Here is a 23,671-nt window from a genome sequence, read left to right on the forward strand (position 1 = left end):
ATCGCATCCCCCTCAGGGAGAAAGGCAGAGGTCGGTACAACCCTAGCGTCGAGTTCCATTCTCTCGTCCGAATCTTCATGTGGAGTCCATGTGCGGCGATCTTCAATCTCTGTGGACACCGTAATGTTATTGGTCAATCAAGGACTGGCGACAGGTGTGCATTCTAACGCTTCCTGTCTTCCAAGTGGTTTGTCGTCTGGCATGACGTTCGATCGCGTCACCTCTGCGTAATTTAGGGGGAGGGCCATGAGCGTAGGAGGTGGTGCCGTGTCATGTAATGGAATTTGTGTAACCCGATGTTGAATACACGGCGAGCGCACGTGACCCTCCTGGCCGCAACCAGAACAAGTACGAGGTTGTCCGTCGTACATTACTATTGCTCGACAGCCACCTATGGCTAAGTAGGACGGCACATGTTTCTTTAATTCAATTTTCACTTGTCGAACGCCGTTGAGGACCTGGTATGTCTCGAAGGTGTTCCATTTTTCGGCCACGTGGCTAATTACCGTCCCATAAGGGCGGAAAGCTGAGGTAACTACGTCTGGTGGCACTTCGAAAGGGAGTTTGAAGACTCTTAGTGTGCGTAATCCTAGTCCAGCATGGTCAACAGTAACCTCTCCGATGTGACCATCAGAGTGTTTGAACTTGAGAGTGTTCGCACATCTGTTCACAACTGCGTGACATAACTCGTCATCGACCACCTTGACGTAAGCAACGCTACTTGTGATGGATAGGTGGATACCGATGATGTGCTGTGTTGGCATTTGAACTTCGTCACGGATGAATCGTTCGACTTCAAAGGCTCGTGGTCGTGCGTAGTCGGGCTGGAAGCTGATGTTGATGGTAGCTTTTCTGTACGAATGAGACATGGCGACTCAATGTCAACGGACGTGAGTATTAGCTGCGGCGAGGAAGTAAACAAACTACGCCCGCTCGCGACTCTGCAGACGGGACGTAAAAAAGACGTTCTCGCCGCTCACCAGCCGAAAGCAGACTGACCTTCCAGCGAATGTAATTAAACTCAAGACGTCTTATCTACAGTGTGCGACACTTACCAATGCGCTACTTGCTGTCATGTACCTACAGCACCTCCAGAAGTCAACATAATTTCCTCCAGAACTTCCGCATTCCAAAGTGCTGCGAGATAATGCATATGGCCGGATCTAGACTTTTGAGAGACAGACAGTTACAGCTATTCTTTTGCACTGCACGACGTTTTCAACAAACAGATAGTGCAATAGAGTAGCTCAAATGGAAAGTAACACTTCCTATTTAAATTTCTGCATCCTACACTGTTGGCAGTTCTGTGTAGGTGGCAGTTACGTGATTTTATTTCGGTGATTACAAAATAGAATCGAATGTATGCACTGGGTAGCCGAGGCAGCTAGTTCATGGCGATTCGGTCAAACAAGTAAATGAATGTACCGAACATGCTGCTAACTGCTACAGGGAGCCTGTGTGTCAGAATTCTCATCGAGTGTGCCGCAATGGTGTTATGATAGAAAAATGAGTGTCAGAGGAGAGAGTTTGGTGGTCTGGTGGATTGATGACCGGTTCCTATGACGATGGTCTGGGTTCGATTCCAATTTCTGTTGATGATTTTTCAATAGAGGGAGACAGATTCTATTCTCTTCTGGCTATGCCAAGTGAAGAAGGTATAATGACGTTGTGGTCTGAAAATTCACATTAAACATGATACTCCTTCTCTACCAAGTAGACGTTAGGTTGAACCACAATAAAGTCAGGAGTGGCGAAACGCGGGAACTCTATCACCAGTATCCTTTCTTATACTAGTTATTTATTTCTAGTGACGATACAAACGCTATGTAGGGTCACAGGACACTTATTCCATCTATTATTTGAGCTTCTGTATGTCGATAAAATTGGTTCTGAACTGGGAATGCAACTCAGACCGTCCTTAACGTGGAATTTGATCCCTTCGTTACAATAAAGCTCGACTAAAATTTGTTGTTTGCTCAAAACTGCAGATTCCTTAACATTTCCACATATTGCGCGTGAAAGGGTTCGAATCCCGACCTGTCACTAAATTTTCATTATGTATTATCAAGCTCTAGCATGAGAACACATATCTGCTGGTGGATAGTAATTTTGATTTTTAATGCATTTTCATTCTTTGTCAGCACTAACGATATCTGACGTTTTTACTCCCAGTGAGACACAGAACTATTTGAGAGATCACTGTAAGTTCACGGATGTTATTCCGAGCTGCTGATGGAGAAAAAATCGGTAGCTGACGTCTGTTTGTGTGTAGTCAACAACGATACGTATGGAGTTCGATCCCCAGTCAGCACTGAACTCTTCGTCATATTATTTCCATTTCAAAAATGTTCACATGTCGCTGCTGGCGAAATAAACCCATATTTAACGTTCGTTTTCTCTAGAATATAACAGATAGGTGCCGAGCTGGAGTCCTGGGAAGGAAAAAAGTAATGTTTCTTCTCGTCATTTCAGTTAAAACATGTAGCTACTGCCGAGAAAATCCGATATGTCACAGTTGATTGTGCTTCGATAACAATCCGATTGGGTTCTGGGTTAGAATCCTTGTCCAGCACATAGCTTTACCTCACGGCATTTCAAGTAAGTTACTTGTGAAGAAGCAATATTTAACATCTCTCGTGATCGTTAACAGGGACAATAGATGCCGGGTAGGAATTCGCGTCCGTTAAAAATGTTTACGTCATGTAATTTAAAGTGGATATTTGCTAACTGATACTGTCTAAAATCGAGATATATCACTCTCTGTATGCCTAGTCAGGAATAACTGTTAGTTTCCGTCAGTCACGAAATCTTAGTCTACATGACATGGGTTTGAATCCATACGCAGAACGAGGCGGTTCGTCGTGTCATTTGAAGTTCATACATATTCTCCACTAGCTGGCAGAACGAGGCGGTTCGTCGTGTCATTTGAAAAAAATGGTTCAAATGGCTCTGAGCACTATGGGACTTAACTTCTAAGGTCATCAGTCCCCTAGAACTTAGAATTACTTAAACCTAACTAACCTAAGGACATGACACACATCCATGCTCGAGGCAGGTTTCGAACCTGCGACCGTAGCGGTCACGCGGTTCCAAACTGAAGCGCTTAGAACCGCACAGCCACACCGGCCGGCTATGTCATTTGAAGTTCATACATATTCTCCACTAGCTGGCAGTGAAAAACGTAAATTTTTAACGTCATTTTGTGTTAAATAACAAGTATGGTATGTTACTTTGAAGAGGAAATCATGAATACGACGAACGTACTACGTGCATTACCTATCTGACGTAATAAAGAGAGTGGTAACATTTCAGGTATGTCATTTATTGCAATGAATGTGAGCTTACAAGCCTTAAGGACAGTCTTATCTGTAATAAGGTGTTGCCTGATTTTTGTAGTATCGTGGTATTACTTTACATATTGAGTAATTGCGATACAGAGCAGAGTTTTGTAGTGGTGACTTCTTGTAACCATTTTCAATAGTCAAACGACTGTACCAAGGAGCGATTAGAGGACCTGCTAGACAGCTGTGTTATGCGGGTTGCATGCGAGTGAGGCGAAATGCAATTCACGTCGTTCGGATACTTTTGAGCGCGACTGTACGTATCTTGAAGATGTCACAGGAACTAAATGTACCACCGCACAAAGAGACAGAAAGAGAGAGAGAGGGCTTTGCAGATGACACAAGAATATTTAAACAATTTGGGATTTAATGACACGTTTTACTCCGAGGGACACCGTCGCACTTGAACATAGACCCTAAAAAGATTGTGACAGGTTCTGGCACACTTCTGAGAGCTCTCAGTGTTCATCTAGCCTTCCTCCCAGAGACACTTCGTACGCTTTTGTTGAAAATAGATCCTGAAACCTATATTATCATGTTCCACACCCACGAGGATCATTTCATTTTCTGGGTCTATGGAACGAACACTGAATCTGATCTAATCTAATCTAATCTACCTGATTTTACATTCCAAAAAACGACGATGTTTGGAAGTCGAAAGAAATATCTCTGTAACTCTAAACAGGTCGCCCACCATTTTTCGTGTTTTAGCTGCTTGTTTGAAGTCACTGTCAGAGACAGAAAAATTTGTGAGTCCTACAGCTGCTGTGGTATTCATTACTTTCCTGAAACGCTTCGTGAGCTTAGTTTAAATGGCTCTGAGCACTATGGGACTCAACTGCTGAGGTTATTAGTCCCCTAGAACTTAGAACTAGTTAAACCTAACTAACCTAAGGACATCACAAACATCCATGCCCGAGGCAGGATTCGAACCTGCGACCGTAGCGGTCTTGCGGTTCCAGACTGCAGCGCCTTTAACCGCACGGCCACTTTGGCCGGCTTGAGCTTAGTTTATATTTGTTGCTGGAGTCAGAGATGTCAAGGCTCTTATACTTTATTTACCTCACTTTTCGAAGCACTGTAATGTCTAAGCACAGACAGGGAAATCAGAACAATTACATATCTAAAGGTTCATGACATATTTCAAATACCACAACACATCGCCCAAAAACACAAACAAAATTCGAAGCGCTGTCCTACAGACGAGAAAAATAGCTAGAATTTTTAGCGAGGCTCTACAACTGCTGGTCGGGAGATGCTCTAAAGCCACAACGGCGGATGAGGGACAGCATCCCACATGGCCGAACCAGACGAGGATCGTCTGCTTGGAACTGTCTCTGAACGCTCAAACAAAGAAGACATCACGTGACTCTCAGACGTCACAGAATAAACACATAGCCCCTGCCTTGTTCGAACCAGTCTCTAGAGGCTCCTACACCCCACACAAAGGGCGTCTTGAGACGCTCTGACGTTGTGGAACATTCTGACTGGATCATACTGAATTTACCTGCCAAACTGCTGCTGCCGGTGTGGAAGCACTGGCCATCACTTTCTGCAGACACACAAATTACGACACTTCCAGCGGCAAACTGTTTTGTACAGATCGAAACATATACAGTAGTCATACTGCACTGACAGTTAAACCTTGCAAAAGTGGTCTACAGTCCATGAAATACGGAAACTACCGCCAAAGACACCTCCTCAATTACACTGCTCTGCTACTGTCGAGGAAAGCTTGAATTTTTCAGCATGAAGCCAATCTCCAACCGAGCTGTATCACCACAAACGATTGTACCACCATACCACACAAAATCACCACTTCTGCATCTTTCATACAGCTATCGACCACCAGACACTCATACATATCCCACAAAGACAGACAGATCCCAAACGTATGGGCACATGCACCACATATAGTCACAGCACTAGATATTTCCCGCGAGGTCGGTCGGTCACCTACCGCGGCCAACGGTCACGAGATAAATGCCCTCTGCACACGCTGGCCTTATGTGCGGTCAGAGCGCCCCCTGACAGCGCACTGACCGCGACCACTCTCTGAACTGGTGTACAAATGCTGAGCTGGTTCCCCCGGCACAAAGGCGTCAGCTGGCGGTACTGTTTCCAGTCTGGCCTGCTTGCTGCCGCGACTTCTGCTACGAGTCGCGATCATCTCCAGGCTCTTGAGATTACAATAACTTATGTACAGAGTGATTATAACTAAAGTTAAAGTTTCAAAACGCTGTAGAAACGACACCACTGGTCAGAATGACGTCAAATTGCAACGGAATATTATTGCAGAAGGGGGAAAACGTATGGCATACTTTTTTCCCCCTTCCGTTGCAACTTGACGTCATTCTGACCAGTGGTGTTATTTCTACAGCGTTTTGAAAGTTTAAATTTAATTATAATCACCCTGTATTTCCACATGGTTTGCTAGAATATCGTATCATTTACGCGAAAGTTTTCGATATCAACCACATAGCAGCTTACTACCGATCACTTGCATAGTATAATTCTGAAGATAAAGGGTGGAAATTGTATCTCTAGAAACCCGAAACTTTATTGAGGTCATTATGTGGGACAAACTAGTGAGTAACTAGAAACTTATTTCGTCTGCGAAGATCTTTACATGAAAACTCGAAAATACAGGTAGAGGAAACTTGTAGTTCCACTGGAATTTTTTAACGAATACCGATGTCAGTGACATAAGAAATTCCAGATCATCCTCGCACTTTACAAAGTCAAGTAAGACTTGTATACTTATAATCGTATGTGTTTCTCATTTCTAGAGAACCAGCAAATATCTCTTACCTGTTTATCACCATCTAGATGCACACAACACACATCACAGACGTGTTCTCTCTACGAAATAAAGACGGGAAGCGTGCAGAATGGCAGTACAAGCTGTCAACCGATCAATTTTCATAGGAGGGAATAACTGTCCAGCCCAAACAATCGCCCATATTGAATCTTCTCAAATTTCCAAGGAGGATACACATACTGAGTATTAGTTCGCTACTCATTCGCCTTAAGAGCGACATGGTTAGATCAGCTGCATGTTCACAGTATAGAATGTCCAGTTCGGGCGGCTCATACCTTAAGCCGGAAACAGCAGTTTGTTCCGGCTATCGGCTACCTCTGCCATGTACCCACATGACAGAAAGAATTGTACTGGGAAACCAGCCATATATTTATCAGTGTAGTTACAAATAAGTATTACGATCGTAGCGCCGATATGACGACATTCGACATTGAGTAAAGTATCGTAAATACCCCCTCCTGACGACTGTGGCTCTGTAAATACAAATATCTATACCATTCTTATGAATGTACATAATTTTCCACGAAAAGTCTTTCATCCTCCTTACGGCTATCAATGCGGTGAAACTGCAGTTTTCCACGTCAAATCCATATCTCCTTTACGACCCGACAAAGCCATTTTCTTTGCACACGTCGGTACACTGACCACCGTAAATTTACACCCCAACACATACTTTATAAGCCTGCTGACCATAGCGAATCTATCACATATCCCCTACCAAGAGTAATACTTCGCCAATAACTGAATGCTGGTGACATCAAATAATATTGAGCGAAAATCCACGATGGACAGACATGTCTCATTTATTTTTCTTGCGAATGGTGCCACTGTGTCTTAGAAAGAGAGATGTAAACGTTTTATAAGCCACTACCTATTAAAAACACGATTCCAAAGATCATGTTACTGTCACCCTGCATAATATGCTGCATAAAATGCTGGCTTGTGAAACGTCCCCTTAGAAAAATTAATGAATTAATATGCAGGTAAACCTCTTACATTATTTGATTTTCAAACAGCTGAGCAGAACTGAACGTACTCAGACATTTCGCTCTTTACCTATTCTGATCAACACTAAACTGACACACAATATTTTTGCGCAACGCAATATGACTTTCAATAATCCCTACAAGAGAATGGCCCTGACTAACATTAACCTATACGTTTCACAAATCACTTACCTCACAAAAATCTTCGTTACTCGAACTACTGCAATACAGCGAGCGCCACTACTGCCAGCTAAATAAAAGATTCGAATTACTGAAGGCACTGACTACTGATAGGCATAGTTAGCCAATGAAAGATTTTGATAGAGAACAAACAATGTATTTACCTCAATAGTGTTCAAAAGTGATAATATACATATCAGTCCATGATATCCAATATTACAAATTTACTCTTTCTGATGGACACACGTCCAGATCGTCCGCTCTCAAAATTCCGCCCTCTCTCTCCCCACATCCACCACTGCTGGCGGTTCACCTCCAACTGCGCAACGCTACGCGCTGTTAACAGCCAACAGCCCAACACTACAATGGCGAATATTACAACAATGCCACCCAGTCACAGACTGCACACAGCACAGCCAGTGATTTTCATACAGTGCGCTACGTGGCGTTACCAATATAAAAATCTAAACAGCCTACTTACACTTGGTTCTACAGGCGCACGGAAATATCGCTGACGATATCCGCGTTAAAAACTATAAAAGCTTTATAAATCGAAGTATGGTATTGTTTCCGAATGAAGTGGTCTTCCACACAAATACCGTGACATTGAATATAGACAGTGATCGCTGAGGTGTGTACTGACAGACCAAAGGTACAGGTGCACATTGGCGGCGGTATAATGTTCGTAATAAAATCACCCTTCTCACCGAATTTAGGAAGTGATTTGGCTAAGGAACGTGGTATTAAACCGACGTTTGCAACACCCTCATGCCGCCTATATATATTTTTCACCCTAACCAACAGCATTTGTACTGCATTCTGTCTCGATGCAATGTAACAGGTTCTGCGATATATCCACTGGGTTATAGGCGAAGGGGATGATCGATGATTGCGAACGATCAAATTGGTTCAAATGGCAATGAGCACTTCTGAGGGCATCAGTCCCCTAGAACTTAGAACTACTTAAACCTAACTAACCTAAGGACATCACACACACCCATGCCCGAGGCAGGATTCGAACCTGCGACCGTAGCGGTGGCGCGGTTCCATACTGTAACGCCTAGAACCGCTCGGCCACACCGCCCGGCGAGAACGATCACATACAATAGGTGGTGTGATATGTGAGGAGTCACTTACACTGGCTCTTAAGATCTATAGTGTTACGCTTTCTGGTAGACATGCTGTCTGCGATTTGGAATTAAGTCTCTCGATTCAACCATATATTTGCTGAAACAAGTGATCTTTTTCGAACATATCTGTTAAGTACCCCATACAGTTAGACATTCCCTCTGCATCTCGTAGCTGTTCCTCAGTCTCTGTCCTGCCCTCCCTGCAGTTTTGTCCATCTGATCGTCCCGATTTTAGTTGGAACTGAGCAGAAGACAGAGAGCGCTGTATCTACCACCTTCTGCAACCTGTGGAGAAACAGGGTGATCTGAGTTACGCGACAGAACCGTATTTTGACCACTCAGTGGAAATGGGAACAGTGTGAGGCCAGTCCCAAACGAAGCTTTCTCTGGCAACGTGAGGTAGTAGAAAAGACAGTACAAGCAGATACATTGGTGTTTCTCATCGGGAAAATTAGGAAGAAGGACGAGGATTTTGCTACTGCATTGTGGTGTTTCCCAAACTACACTCATGTACTGCAGTCTGAAGGAGATCTGCGTCCGTCAAGGCACATTCATGTCTGTCTCCCAACCATTCTCTCTATCCTCATTATTTTGTACCATCCAACAGAAAAAAGTTCGCACTATATAGCTGCACTGACATCGCCGGTAGAGAACTCGATAAGATTTTACCGCATCTCTCTCTTCCAGTATATCATAAAATAGATACCATCTGCTTCTCACTTGCACAGCCGAGTTTGTCGCCTGTTGCATAGGCAGACCATATCCCACAGCCTACCAGTCGAAAGAGAGGGTCCTTGTGTTGTTTGATACATTGTTTTTTTTCTGCCGTAATACATCCAAGCAATGTATGACTATACCCTTTGTATACTGTCATACGTTTTATGACTTCGAGGTCTGAGTCTGATGCTAAACCAACATTAACATGTTTCGACCCACTGGCTCTCACAGAAAACTGAACATCGCAGAGTGTAAGCTATGCTGCTGCCCCCACAACACAAAGGATGACTGAAATAAAAGACAGAGATGGTGTTTCTTACTGACAAATATGCAGAAGACATCACGACATATGAAAAGTGGAAGAGTCTGCAGCATTGTGGAGCATTTGCAAACAATCTCATCTTTCACAGTGACAGGGTAGCAGATGTCTCAGTGTTCCATTTCGATTGATGATTGATTCCGCGTATTGCAGTCATGTACACAGTCATTGTTGGTGCTCGCCATCCCCACAAGGTGTAGCACCCACCAAGACTCTGCTTCTCAAACAAGTGATGCCAGACAGTCATTATGTGGTAATCAACAGTGTACCAGTGAACAGATGGGATGGAAAAGACACTGTCAATATGGGGAAATGTACTGTAATAAGCATCACAGTTTATAGTGCGGTCAATTTCAGCAATTTTATAGTTTTTCTGTAATTTCAATGCCGACCAGTGACATGGCAGGATGCTTCCCAATTTCTGTATCGTTGCTAAACCACCCATCCACTGCTTTGCGAGCACCATATACTAGATTGCGAATGCAGATAGATGACTGTGCAGTACATCCACTTATTGTTAATTCTCGAACATATACCAAAGTATACCAGACAGCATCCTAGACTGATCTACATATTTCTAGCACTTCTATCATGGTGCGTAATCTATGATTACGATTGCTTGTCTTTTCCTATGCAGATGGGAATCACAGAGCGTCTTCGCATTCTTAGGGAAACATTGAAGATTGAAAGATCTCTCCCACATTTCCCTTGATCAACCCTCCCTGCAACACAGTCACCGATTTAATTTGCAGCTGACCAGAAGTAGAAGGGTATTATATTTGCAACATTCCGCGTCTCATGAAGGAATAGAGCAAGCCAAGTCTATAACTACTGTTCAGCGAAGACTGATCAACACCAATGGCTAAGCCAAGGCACCCTTCGAAATGCACAAGATTTCTCCAGATGAGCGCATGTCAAGGTGGTTAGCACCCGTTATTGGTGTATAATAGATATGACAGTGTTGTGTTGATATAACAGACGGTTAAGAAGAAACGTGTGGTTTATGTATGATGGAGCTCCAGATGGATGGCGTTTGAAGCATTTTACATAAATCAACTGCACTATCAATTCTAAAGTATTGTTTTAGTGTTTGGCGTTAGTACCAAGAAGGTATTGGCAAAATCAAAATGACCATAGAACATAAACACATGCACTCCTAAGGCTACGCGCCTCTGCACGTAAACACTTTGTAGTGTTAAAGTGAAGCGTTTTCTGAAATGTTACTCATGTAGAGTGCAACGCTCTTAAAACTCTAATGCAGGACACAAATGTCCAACATCTGCCATCCATTCATTCTGGAAGGTATCTTTCCCACTCACGACGGTGACAAACTGTAAGAAGATAAAACTATTTCCTTTTACACCAAAGAAAAAAAATAGAGTCTTTGTGATACATGCACAATATAGCATCCCGGAGGTGTATAGTGCCCACTATTAACATCCAGTCACAGATTAGAAATTATACTATGCTCGCAATAGTCCTATAAAGTGATAATCAGCAATGGAGAATGCCTCTTACAAGGAAACAGACAAACACATAGCAGCGGTGTCTGACATGTGAAATTACTCGCTATGCTGCCACGAGCTCCGTAAACAGGACATCTGTCAAGCTGATCTATAAACAGGGATTGCAGTACCTCACAAACACCTGCCACTAACTTAGAATCATGATAGTTATGAAACTGAAGAATCGATTTATGTCCAAGGTATGGAATAAGTCGCATTAATTTTCGTTCGTCTTGAGGAGGGTACCAAAACAGGTTTTCCATCGATGGACGTGTTTCATGACACATGACTTGGAAGTACTCTAATGAATGTGGTATGGAGAGGTTTGCTGTTAACGATCGCAAGTAGATGGAGCTGTAAGTCACATACAGAATACACGACTGAATACGAGTCAAACGCAGGTTATACCATACAACTGATACACCCTGAGAGAACAACGGAGAAAATGGTCAAATACGCGATAAATGACGTGCAGCAAAATTTCCCTCTATCTAGAACGCATCATCAGTTTACCTTTAAAACATACCTCGTTAAACCCCATCTCAACCGATCGTTCCATCTACTTTCTATCATCCTTTAATGCAGATGCAAGTCAACTTAGAGGGAGATGGTTCTCTTTTCCAGGAAAGCATCAAAAACAGCAGTCAGCTTGCAAGTATCACTATTACCTCAATAAGCATAGAGTAGAATGTTGTTATTAAAACCATACAGCAACTGTTTGTGAGGTATTTGTTAGCTGACATCACAAGGTTTTTATTGGTGGAGAGTACAGAGCAGCACTTTGTAAATACTGTTTGTCAGGGTATAAAACACCTAATCAGTCTCGCACAGGGTCAAACACGGGATCCATTCTGTAGTTGTATATTGCAGCCCCACATCTGGTAATACAACGTTCTTTAGCTAAGGACACTTTCAAAGGATCTACAAGGTAGTTGCCGATAACTTAGGGGACAAATCTGGGCTTATGATCCGACATATATAAATTTCTTACTCCACATTTGGTGGTCATCCATGTTAAACATTCTATTCCGGCCGTCTTATCGCTGTCGACGAAAATTGTCTGTTTCTCTAGGTCCAAATGCTTCCATATAAATTTTTTTTCGTATTCCTCTTGCTATCGCATGTAAGAACTGTCCTGCACCGAGTAGAAGACACGCAAGTAACGTAACTACTCCCTTAATTTATACGTATTTTCCGTCAATATTCGTAATTTTATCGATTTTATGTCACTTCTGCCCATGCGATAATGACATCACGTCTCGCCAGCTATTCTATAATTGATTCGAAATGTAATAAAGTAGTCGACAGTCCGCAGCTCGTGGTCGTGCGGTAGCGTTCTCGCTTCCCGCGCCCGGGTTCCCGGGTTCGATTCCCGGAGGGGTCAGGGATTTTCTCTGCCTCGTGATGACTGGGTGTTGTGTGCTGTCCTTAGGTTAGTTAGGTTTAAGTAGTTCTAAATTCTATGGGACTGATGAACATAGATGTTAAGTCCCATAGTGCTCAGAGCCAAAGTCGTCAACAGCTAGCGCAAATGCACTGTTTTTCTGTTCGGACGGTACAGTATAGCACTGTACTCAAATGCATCCAGTCACTTCCAACCACATATTCCACAGTTGCAGTGCATTTGCTCTACTTTCTGTATGTCTGCGTGTCTGAACGTGAGTCGCGGATGACTCAGGTAGGAAGACTGCGTGGCTTCAGGTCTGCTGCCCGCTCCACATGGCGTGATTAATGTACCACAAAGAAAGAAAGTGCACCAAGAGAGAGGAAGGCTGACGCATCTCCCGCGTGACAGGAAGTGTGCTTTTTTCAGCGGGGATTAACACAAGCCCGAGTGTGCCACTGTTTACAGCTTCTCAGGCCCTGGCCGGTATGATGCCGCCCAGCAATTGACGCATGGCCCATCCCGGCGGACGGTGAGACGCTATGTGTCCTTAGCTACAAAGCGTTGCATTACCAGCTGTGGGACAGCAATATTCAACTACAGAATGTATCGTGTGTTTGACCCTGTACAGGACTGTTTATGTGTTTTAAACCCTAACAAACAGTATTTACAATGTGCTTCTCTGTACTGTGTGTGCGAATTCCTAAGGGACGAACTGCTGAGTTCATCGGTCCTTAGACTTACACACTACTTAAACTAACTTAAACTAAATTATGCTACGAACAACACACACACCAATGCCCGAGGGAGGACACGAACCTCCGGCGGGAGGGGCCGCGCAATCCGTGACATGGCGCCTCAAACCTTGTGTCCGCACTGCGCGGCTTCTCTGCACTCTCCACCAATCTCAACCATGCAGTATCAGCTAACAACTACCTTACAAACAGTTTCTGTCTGATCTCCTTTAACAATATTCTACTGTATGTCTATCGAGGTAATAGTGATAGATGGAAGTTGACTGCTGTCTTTGATGCTTCCCTGGAAAAGAGGACCACTCCGTCGAAATTGACCGTCATCTGCGTTAAAGGATAATCGAAAGTAGATGGAGTGATCGATTGAGATGGGGTTGAAACGAGGTACGATTTAATGGTAGACTGATGACGCATTCTAGAGAGAAGGAGATCTTGCTGCAGATCATTTATCGCGCGTTTAACAATTATTTTGATTGTTCTCTGGTGTTCCAGCTGTGTGGTATAACCTGCATTTGACTCGCATACAATCGCGTGTTCTGTGTGTGGCTTAGAGCACTATCTCCCTGCAATCGTTAACAGCAAACCTCTCCATACCACAGTCATCAGAGGAGTCCCGCTCATGTGTGATGTAACATGCCCATCGATGGAAAATCTGTTTCAGCACCCTCCTCTAGACGAACAAAGATGTTTGTGATGTACTCCATCCCCGTACTGTACCTTGGGCATAAATCGAATCTTCAGTTTTATAACTACCGTGATTCAAAGTTACTGGCAGGTGTTTGTGAGTCACTGCAATCCCTGTGTATACATCCGCTTTACAGACGTCCTGTTTTCGGAGTTAGTGGCAGCATGGCGTTTTATAGGGCTGATGTCAGCACAGTATATTTTCTGAACCATGACTGGATGTGAACAGTGGACGCTATACCTCTGGAAACCTGTAATGTGCATGTATCACAAAGGCTCTATGTTTATTTTCTTGCGTGTAGAAGGAATTAGTTTTGTCTTCTTAAAGTTTGTAACTATAGTGAGTGGGAAAAGAAACTTGCAGGACGCATGTATTTCAGATGTTAAACATTTACATCCTGCGTTAGACTATTAAGAGCGTTGCACTCTGCATAACTAATATTTCGTAAATCAGTTGGCTTTTACATTATAACGTGTTTACATGCAGAACTGGGTAGCCTTAAGAGTACAAGTATTTATGTTCGACGATCATTTTTCTCTTGCCTGACCCCAGAAACTAGAACAATACTTTAGAATTGATAGCGCAGTTGATTTATATAAAACGCTTCAAACTCCATCCATCTGGAGTTCCATCATACATAAACCACAAGTTTCTTCTTAACTGTCTGTTGTACGATCACAGCACTCTCATATCTACTGGACACTGCTAACCTCCTATACATGCGCTCATCCGGAGAGATCTTGGGCACGTGGGCCATGAGTAAGACCGGTGGATAACAGTCTACACTGAACAGCAGTTACGAACTCGGCTCGCTCCGTTCATTCAGAAGATGTGAAATGTAGCACGTATGGTACACCCCCACTCCTGGTCAGCTGCAAATTAAATCGGTGACGGTATTGCCAGGAGGGTTGGCCAAAGACAGTGCGAGGAGATCATTCAGTTTCTAACTTTATCCTAAGAATATGAGCATGCTCTGTGTCTTCCATCCGCATAGGGAAATATGAACGATCAAAAAATGGTTCAAATGGCTCTAAGCACTACGGAACTTAACATCTGAGGTCATCAGTCCCCTAGACTTAGAACTACTTAAACCTAACTAACCTAAGGACATCACACACATCCATGCCCGAGGCAGGATTCGAACCTGCGACCGTAGCAGCACATGAACAATCGTAATCGTAAATTACGCACTACGATCGAAGTGCTATAAGTATGTAGATCAGTATAGGACACTGTCTGGTATACTTTGATATATACATTTTTATATATACAGTCGAGAATTAACAATTAATGGACGTACAATACAGGCATCGATCTACATTCGCAATTTAGTATATGGTACTCACAAAGTAGTGGATGGGTGGTTTAAAGATGATATAGAAATTGGGAGACATGTTGCTGTGTCATTTGTCGGCGTTTAAATTACGAAAAAACTGATAAAATTGCTAAAATTGATCAGCTAGCACCTGTTATGCTTATTAGAGTACATTGTGCCATAAAGATGGTGTCTTTTTGCCAAATAAATAATAATTTTCGTTAGTTTCATGTTTTTCTTACACTAACTAGCACTACTCCAGTACCCAAATATCCCACTAGTTACGTAAGAAATTTTGTGAATTTTTGTGTCATTTCCTTACAGCGGACGACTCCAGAAGATATTTATTGCTGAAAGTTTTTCAGGCATTTCTCTTTAGAACGTTAGGAGCGTCTGTCTGACTTCTGTAGTAGTGTGGGGGTGAAAATTGCATCTTGCAGGAGCCACAGGGTAAAGGGTACATCTCAGATTAATCCGTTGCGCGAAACAGAATAGCAGATCAACCCCACGCTCACAGCATACACAGTAAACTCTTTACCCTATTTAGAGAAGATGGGTAATTTCTTAGTAATTCCGGCAAGTTTTGGTATTATAATGCCCTCTTCGAAGCTTACTTCGCGTCGCCCTGTAGATGACTCTTTGGCAACGTTGAACCCACGTGTGGCGGTGGACAATGACCAACATTTCTGGCAATCATCGTAGCTCAGGGAAGATCACGAGTTTGTTTTTTCCACAGTTCCTGAAGAAGAGATTTCAGTGGTTTGAGAATCTAGAAGGAATAATGAAAGTTAGGAAGTTATAATGGACCCGTTAATAACGTGGGTGAAACATGTGACTCTCTGTTTGAAACAACAATAGCAACGGATTGTAAAGGACGACTTAGCAGTAGATCGCACTGTTCATAGCTTAAGCAAAGAGAGGAATTATTTGCAGTGTCTACGCTTCTAGCAGAGAAGAAAGGATTAATAATTATAATGTTACCATACTAAGTTACAACTGAATTTGAAATTACTGCAATGAGCTTTTCAATTTGAAATTAAGAACAGGGATAGCCAAGAAGAAGTTTCAGTATCGTATTCGTTTACAACAGATAGTCATAAATCAAAATAAACGTAGCTGGATGCGTTGATAGCAACTAAAATTAAGAAATCAAATTACTTAAGTGTAATATAAGAACAGCAGAAGCTACAAACACAAAAATAATTATAAAATTATTACTGATGCAAAATAATATTCAAGGAATTATACGATGTTACACTAGTTTGGTAGCAGAACAAAGACAAACACTATTAGTTTACAGTTTTCTTTAATATTATTCAGTTTTTTCCCACTGCAGTTTCAGTAATTGTTTTGCCATCCTTCGTCCACTCTTTCTGAAGGACGAAATACGATATGGCGTTGTTGATAACCTTTAGCCATTCGCATATCATAGTTAAAATAATTTTTTGTAATTTTTTTTTCTGGCTAAAGATCTCCGCCTTTATTCGGTATGAGACAAACTCTGCAACTATTGGCCAACGTTTTGAGGCGTATGATATTCTCTGTCGCACCGTATGGCTTCTACCAATATTGTCTTTTATGTGCAACCTGCTTGAGCATGTTGTCTTTTTCTTCCACCTCAATTTCTGCTACGCCTAACAAAAAAATGGTTCAAATGGCTCTGAGCACTATGGGACTTAACAGCTATGGTCATCAGTCCCCTAGAACTTAGAACTACGTAAACCTAACTAACCTAAGGACAGCACACAACACCCAGCCATCACGAGGCAGAGAAAATCCCTGACCCCGCCGGGAATCGAACCCGGGAACCCGGGCGTGGGAAGCGAGAACGCTACCGCACGACCACGAGATGCGGGCATACGCCTAACACAGAAAGCTATTTTGACTTTGCTAATGTTCTAGTTCGTCTGTGTAAAAAGACAGTTTTTCTTCCTTACTCTTTGTCTTCTTTTCATTCTCAAAACAGGAACCTTTTGGGACACCAACTTCTGCAGATTTTTTGCAACTGTTTCTCGGAAGTTTGACCAGGACTGCTATCCTTACCACGTCCTCGGCAGCGCATCGAATCAGGTCGAGGGCGTCTTTCTGGTGGAGCGCTTCGATTCCCAGAACGGAACAGTTTATACCTGGAACCTTGCTGCGGCGTCGCCGTCCACCAGAGGCATCTGCTTGTGCGCTGCCGCTGCATCTGCAGTTTATTTACTTTCCGGTTTGGCGTATTTCCAGTGTAGCTTGGTAGTGTTAAACTGTGGTATTACAACGTAATGCCTTTCAAAGGATTTTCGGACGATCGCTATGCCGCATTTTATATCGCGCAGATGATTAAAAGTTGATGTAGAGTTTGTCACCTGCGGTCTTCCAAGTACCCAAAACATTAGTATAGAGAAGCTCTTGATTGCCCTTAGACTAAATATTACTGAGATAAAGATACCTTGTGTCATATGTTTCAGAACCACTCCGTCTTCAGGCCACAAGTGGCCCATCGGGACCATCCGACCGCCGTGTCATCCTCAGATGAGGATGCGGATAGGAGGGGCGTGTGGTCAGCACACCGCTCTCCCGGTCGTTATAATGATTTTCTTTGACCGGAGCCGCTACTATTCGGTTGAGTAGCTCCTCAATTGCCATCACGAGGCTGAGTGCACCCCGAAAAATGGCATCAGCGCATGGCAGCCTGGATGGTCACCCATCCAAGTGCCGGCCACACCCGACAGCGCTTAACTTCGGTGATCTCACGGGAACCGGTGTATCCACTGTCGCAAGGCCATTGCCGTACGTTTCAGAGGACGACACAAAAATGGTTCAAATGGCTCTGAGCATTATGGGACTTAACATCTGAGGTCATCAGTCCCCTAGAACTTAGAACTACTTAAACCTAACTAACCTAAGGACATGAGACACATCCGTGCCCGAGGCAAGATTCGAACCTGCTACCGTAGCGTCGCGCGGTTCCAGACTGAAGCGTCTAGAACCGCTCGGCTACAACGGCCGGCACGACACAAAAGAAAGTCACAATACAAACTGCATTTCAATTACGTTTGCCATGGAATTTTCAAATACAGGAATAGTACAACTTTCAAGTTCGGCTGCCTTCTTAACAATATAATCGTCAGTTTTTATGTGACTACAAATGATAAAACCGGAAATCATACCAATCAGGATAAACTATTCTACGATCTCAGAGGTGCTGAGAGAGAAAGAATGAAAAGTACGCTAACAGATGTTGCTCCAAGACAGTTATATCTTAAATTAAATTACCTCTGCGACGAAAATTTGCTTTTAACGATAATATGCAAGATTTACGGAAATTATGTGTTTTTCAGAAAGCGAGATCGGAAGCTTTTTGTGGTCGTAATTTGGATAAGAACGATTATCTGGATGTGGCACTGCGGTACCTCAGTCGAAATGCAGACGAGAAGTACATTCAGCCTGTATCTGTGCCGCTTCAGGTGTTCATGTTTTGCTGCGGACAGGTTACTTTATTAAAAACAATAAGGCATACAAATTTGTACTTCGGCGCAAAAGGATGCGTAGTTCGCGAGCAGCCAGGACAAAAGAAAAACAGAATTTACTAGGACGAGGGAGTAATTAATATTTACAGAAGAATTCTACCTGTGTTCAAAATTGTGAGTACTATGCACGACGCCAGTTCAGTTGCATCTTTGTTTGGATGTTGTAAACAATATTGTGCTAAAGGAAGCATGACATGGCCACCCGTGTCTACGATCAAATGGTTCAAATGGCTATGAGCACTATGGGACAACGTCTGAGGTCATCAGTCCCCTAGAACTTAGAACTACTTAAACCTAACTAACCTAAGGACATCACCCACATCCATGCCAGAGGCAGGATTCGAACCTGCGACCGTAGCGGACGCGTGGTTCCAGACTGAAGCGCTTAGAACCACTCGGCCACAACGGCCGGCCGTCTAGGATCACAGTGGACTGGAGTTGTACTCGCACAAAGGCTGTATTAAAAAAAATTGTGGTGTGAACTTGAAGGCATACTTGGACATCCTGCACACTGACAACGTATACGGTACTGCCTCTTTTAAGAACCAGTGTTCAGCTGCACTCCATGTTTGCTGTGCTCATTTCATGTAGATCATGTTTTTGCATCTCAAGAAACGAGGGCTTCCGAAGTGCAACAAAAAGTTTATTATGGAGGGTATGCCTACAATGGTTTTTGCAAAGAAGTGGCAAGAATTGCTCCGCATTTTTCAGCATTTCGTCACTGTATTCATGAACAGTGCAATGATGTCAGGTGTGCAAGAAACGTTGGATATACTAAATCAGTTTCACACGAATGACCATTCTCTGTACTCCACAGCTACCTCCGAAACCGAGTCTGAAGATTATGTCAGCATCGAAGTTGTAAGAACGGAGTATATTTTACTGGCTTTTCAAAACGAAGATAGAAGACGTAAGAGAAAAAATATTACTTAAAACTGATACCGCCCATAATATTTCCATGCCGAAGATTTTGCTGTGCATACTTTAAGGAGATATATGCCATTTATGCCTTTCTGGCCTGGACTTGTCATAGATCTCCTGCCTGGTGAAGAAGACAATAAGAGGCGCAGCAATGCAGCAGTGGAGAACTGATTCGGAATGATAAAACGGGGCCCCTCCTTAACTTCAGGAAATAGAAAGCTGGATTAGAAAAAATGATCTGTTTTCAGAAAGTTAAAATTAATGTTTTTCATACAGTGGAAGAAGTTGCAGGAGAGTCAAAAGGAAAGAGAAGAGAGAAGCAATTTGAAAATAATCATGGGCCAACTGCAGAGGAATTCTGGCAAGGGAAAGAGAAGACAATATTTTCTTCCCGACCTTCTTCATACCAGCGCACACTCCGCTGCAGAGTGAAAATCTCATTCTGGAAACATCCCCCAGGCTGTGGCTAAGCCATGTCTCCGCAGTGTCCTTTATTACAGGAGTGCTAGTTCTGCAAGGTTCGCAGGAGAGCTTCTGTAAAGTTTGGAAGGTAGGAGACGAGATACTGGCAGAACTATAGCTGTGAGTACCGGGCGTGAGTCGTGCTTCGGTAGCTCAGATGGTAGAGCACTTGCCCGCGAAAAGCAAAGGTCCCGAGTTCGAGTCTCGGTCGGGCACACAGTTTTAATCTGCCAGGAAGTTTCAATATTTTCTTATTTCAGACAGGATTCTGATGTTGCAATTCAATCTCCTGGGCACGGCTACAAAGAAATAAAGTGGACAGAAAGTAATAACGTTCCTGACCGTGTAACAGTATGCTTAAAGAACAACTTGCTAGTGTATCCAGCCCACTATGAAAAAAAATTCTATGTGATTTTTGATAGTTGCTGTTTTCCCTGACACGGCTGAGCCACGAGAAGAACAGTTCTTGCGAAGTGAGGATTATATATCTCTCTTAGACAGCCACTGGCTGGCAAATGTTGTTATACACTACTGGCCATTAAAATTTCTACACCAAGAAGAAATGCAGATGATAATCATCAAGAGTAGTGACTGGCGTATTGTGACGAGCCAGTTGCTCGGCCACCGTTGACCAGACGTTTTCAATTGGAGAGAGAGCTGGAGAATGTGCTGGCCAGGGCAGCAGTCGAGCATTTTCTGTATCCAGAAAGGTCCGTGCAGGACCTGCAACATGCGGTCGTGCATTATCCTGCTGAAATGTAGGGTTTCGCAGGGATCGAGTGAAGGGTAGAGCCACGGGTCGTAACACATCTGAAATGTAACGTCCACTGTTCAAAGTGCCGTCAATGCAAGCAAGAGGTGACCGAGACGTGTAACCAATGGCACCCCATACCACCACGCCAGGTGATACGCCAGTATGGCGATGACGAATACACACTTAAAATGTGCGTTCACAACGATGTCGCCAAACACGGATGCGACCATCATGATGCTGTAAACAATCTGTATTCATCCGGAAAAATGACGTCTTGCCATTCGTGCAAACAGGTTCGTCGTTGAGTACTCCATCGCAAGCGCTCCTGTCTGTGATGCAGCGTCAAGGGTAACCGCAGCCATGGTCTCCGAGGTGATAGTCCATGCTGCTGCAAACGTCGTCGAAATGCTCGTGCAGATGGTTTTTGTCTTGCAAACGTCTCCATCTGTTGACTCAGGAATCGAGACGTGGTTGCACGATCCGTTACAGCGATGCGGATAAGATGCCGGTCATCTCGACTGCTGGTGATACGAGGCCGTTGGTATCCAGCACGACGTTCCGTATTACCCTTCTGAACCCACCGATTGCATATTCTGCTAACAGTCATTGGATCTCGACCGACGCGAACAGCAATATCGCGATACGATAAACCGCAATCGCGATAGGCTACAATCCGACCTTTATCAAAGTTGGAAACGTGATGGTACGCATTTCTCCTCCTTACTCGGGGCATCACAGCAACGTTTCACCAGGCTACGCCGGTCAACTGCTGTTTGTGTATGAGAAATCGGTTGGAAACTTTCCTCATGTCAGCACGTTGTAGGTGTCGCCACCTTGTGTGAATGCTCTGAAAAGCTAATCATTTGCATATCACAGCACCTTCTTCCTGTCGGTTCAATTTCGCGTCTGTAGCACGTCATCTTCGTGGTGTAGCAATTTTAATGGCCAGTAGTGTAGTTTTTGTTCAGGAATTATTTTTCAGGGTCATGAGAAAGGTTTCTACATTGCTCTCAGACAGCCGACAGCGTTTGGAAAGGAATAAATTGTTGAAATAATCCTGTGTATCGAATAACCTTAATGATTTTGAAAGTATTTTCATTCCAGTACGGGTAAATGGCCACCACTGGTGCCTGTTTGCAGTCACTATGAAGCTAAAAAAAAGCAAGGTATTTGGTTTCCTAGCGGCAGCAAACTGAGAAAGGTGAAGATTGCCTGTCAGTTGTTCAAAAACTTTTGTTGGTCGTGGAATTACTTGTCTATATTCGATAAGCTGACCTTTAGGGACTTTAAATTGGTTCAGGTGGACCACTTGATGCAAAAAGACGGTTGGAGCTGCCGATTATTTGTTATTATTTAGTTGAATAAGATGGCTGTAGGAAAGCCACTCATCGAAGGCGTAAATTCATCTGGCGCAAGCTATTTTTGGCAACTGAAGTTGTTAGAGACGTCTCGAAATGTGCACGATAGATATTTTTACTGTGATTTAGAAACAAACGACCGCCTAAGTGTGAAATGCCGAAAGACTAGCCATTAATTCATGCCAAATGCTGCGAGGGTTTCCGCAGTCCCAACGACGAAGAAAACTTTCAGTCTACTTGTAAAATGTGCAACGTTGCATTTCTTTCAGAGTGAAAAATATATTTCTCCATCCGTCTGCAAACGGAGTGGTTATACGGCTACTGACGAACCCACTACTTATCAAAAAGGCTAACGTATTGAGCTGTATACCTCTTGGGTGATGTTAAAACTGCAGGAGTTACTGTTACTACGTTTGTAACTACTATTTCCAACAGATGCATGCATTGTCAATGAGGCCCGCCACAGGTGCCTTTCTGCTGTCTGTGTAATTAAATGATCGAATGAAATCCACACAAGTATCTGTTACAGGGGTTAATTATGTTGGGAAGATTTTGAATACTGCCGTTGCTTACACTTGGTTTCCATTATAAATTTGGCAGACTGATACTCGTCGGCACCTGAACATATATATTAACTATGCTGTGACCAGTGGCGGATTTAGATCCGTTGGGGTCGTGGAACAGCAAAAATTATGCGTCACGTGCAACCTCCTCCTCCACAAAAAAAGTTTAGCACATGGTAAGCGCATTCGCAAATAAATTAAATTATGTTATATTTATGTTTTATCTCCATTAAAATTTGAATTTCATATCTGTATAATCTTTTCCTTCTCAGCATTTGTCCCACTTTAGAGCAGGGTCCACCTGTTTGCATATCTTCCACCCAACAGTGTCGTAAGAAATAATTTTTGGCGTAACTCACCGCTTAGAAAGAAAGTATTGATTGCAAAAAAGTGAGCAGTAATAATAATATGTGGTGCTAACCCACGGAAGTCATGTAGGTACCTCCTCTAGGAAATACAGATTGTAACTACGTCGTCACAACACATACAGTATATTCGCTAGTGAAATTCGTCATAAAAAAATCATTCACAATTTAAGAAGAATGATGTCTATACCTATAGCACTAGAGGGAAAAATGACCTTTATTACCCATTATTAAATCTGTCAGTCGCTCAGAAAGAAGTTCAACAAGCAGTAACAAAAATCTTTGTTCATTTGCCAAATAACATAAAATGTCTAAGAGATAACAAAGAAAATTTTAAATCTAACTTAAAATCGTTTCTCCTATGCAACTCCTTCTATCTCATGGGATAATTTATATCTAAAAACTGGCATCGAAAGGAAAAGATAAATCAGTTAGATAAAATACCATGTGAGCCCCGGCAGATATAGTATACTATCCGGTGAAGTTACCAACACTCGCCAATTCTTAAAATATTGTTTTCAAAATCCGACTTATCGAAACCTGTGAAGCCATTTACAGAATCTACATGGTGATGTGTAAATTGGTGAAGACAGCTAGCCAG

This window comes from Schistocerca piceifrons, chromosome X (assembly GCF_021461385.2).
Source record: "Schistocerca piceifrons isolate TAMUIC-IGC-003096 chromosome X, iqSchPice1.1, whole genome shotgun sequence".
In the NCBI taxonomy this organism is placed as follows: Eukaryota; Metazoa; Arthropoda; class Insecta; order Orthoptera; family Acrididae; genus Schistocerca; species Schistocerca piceifrons.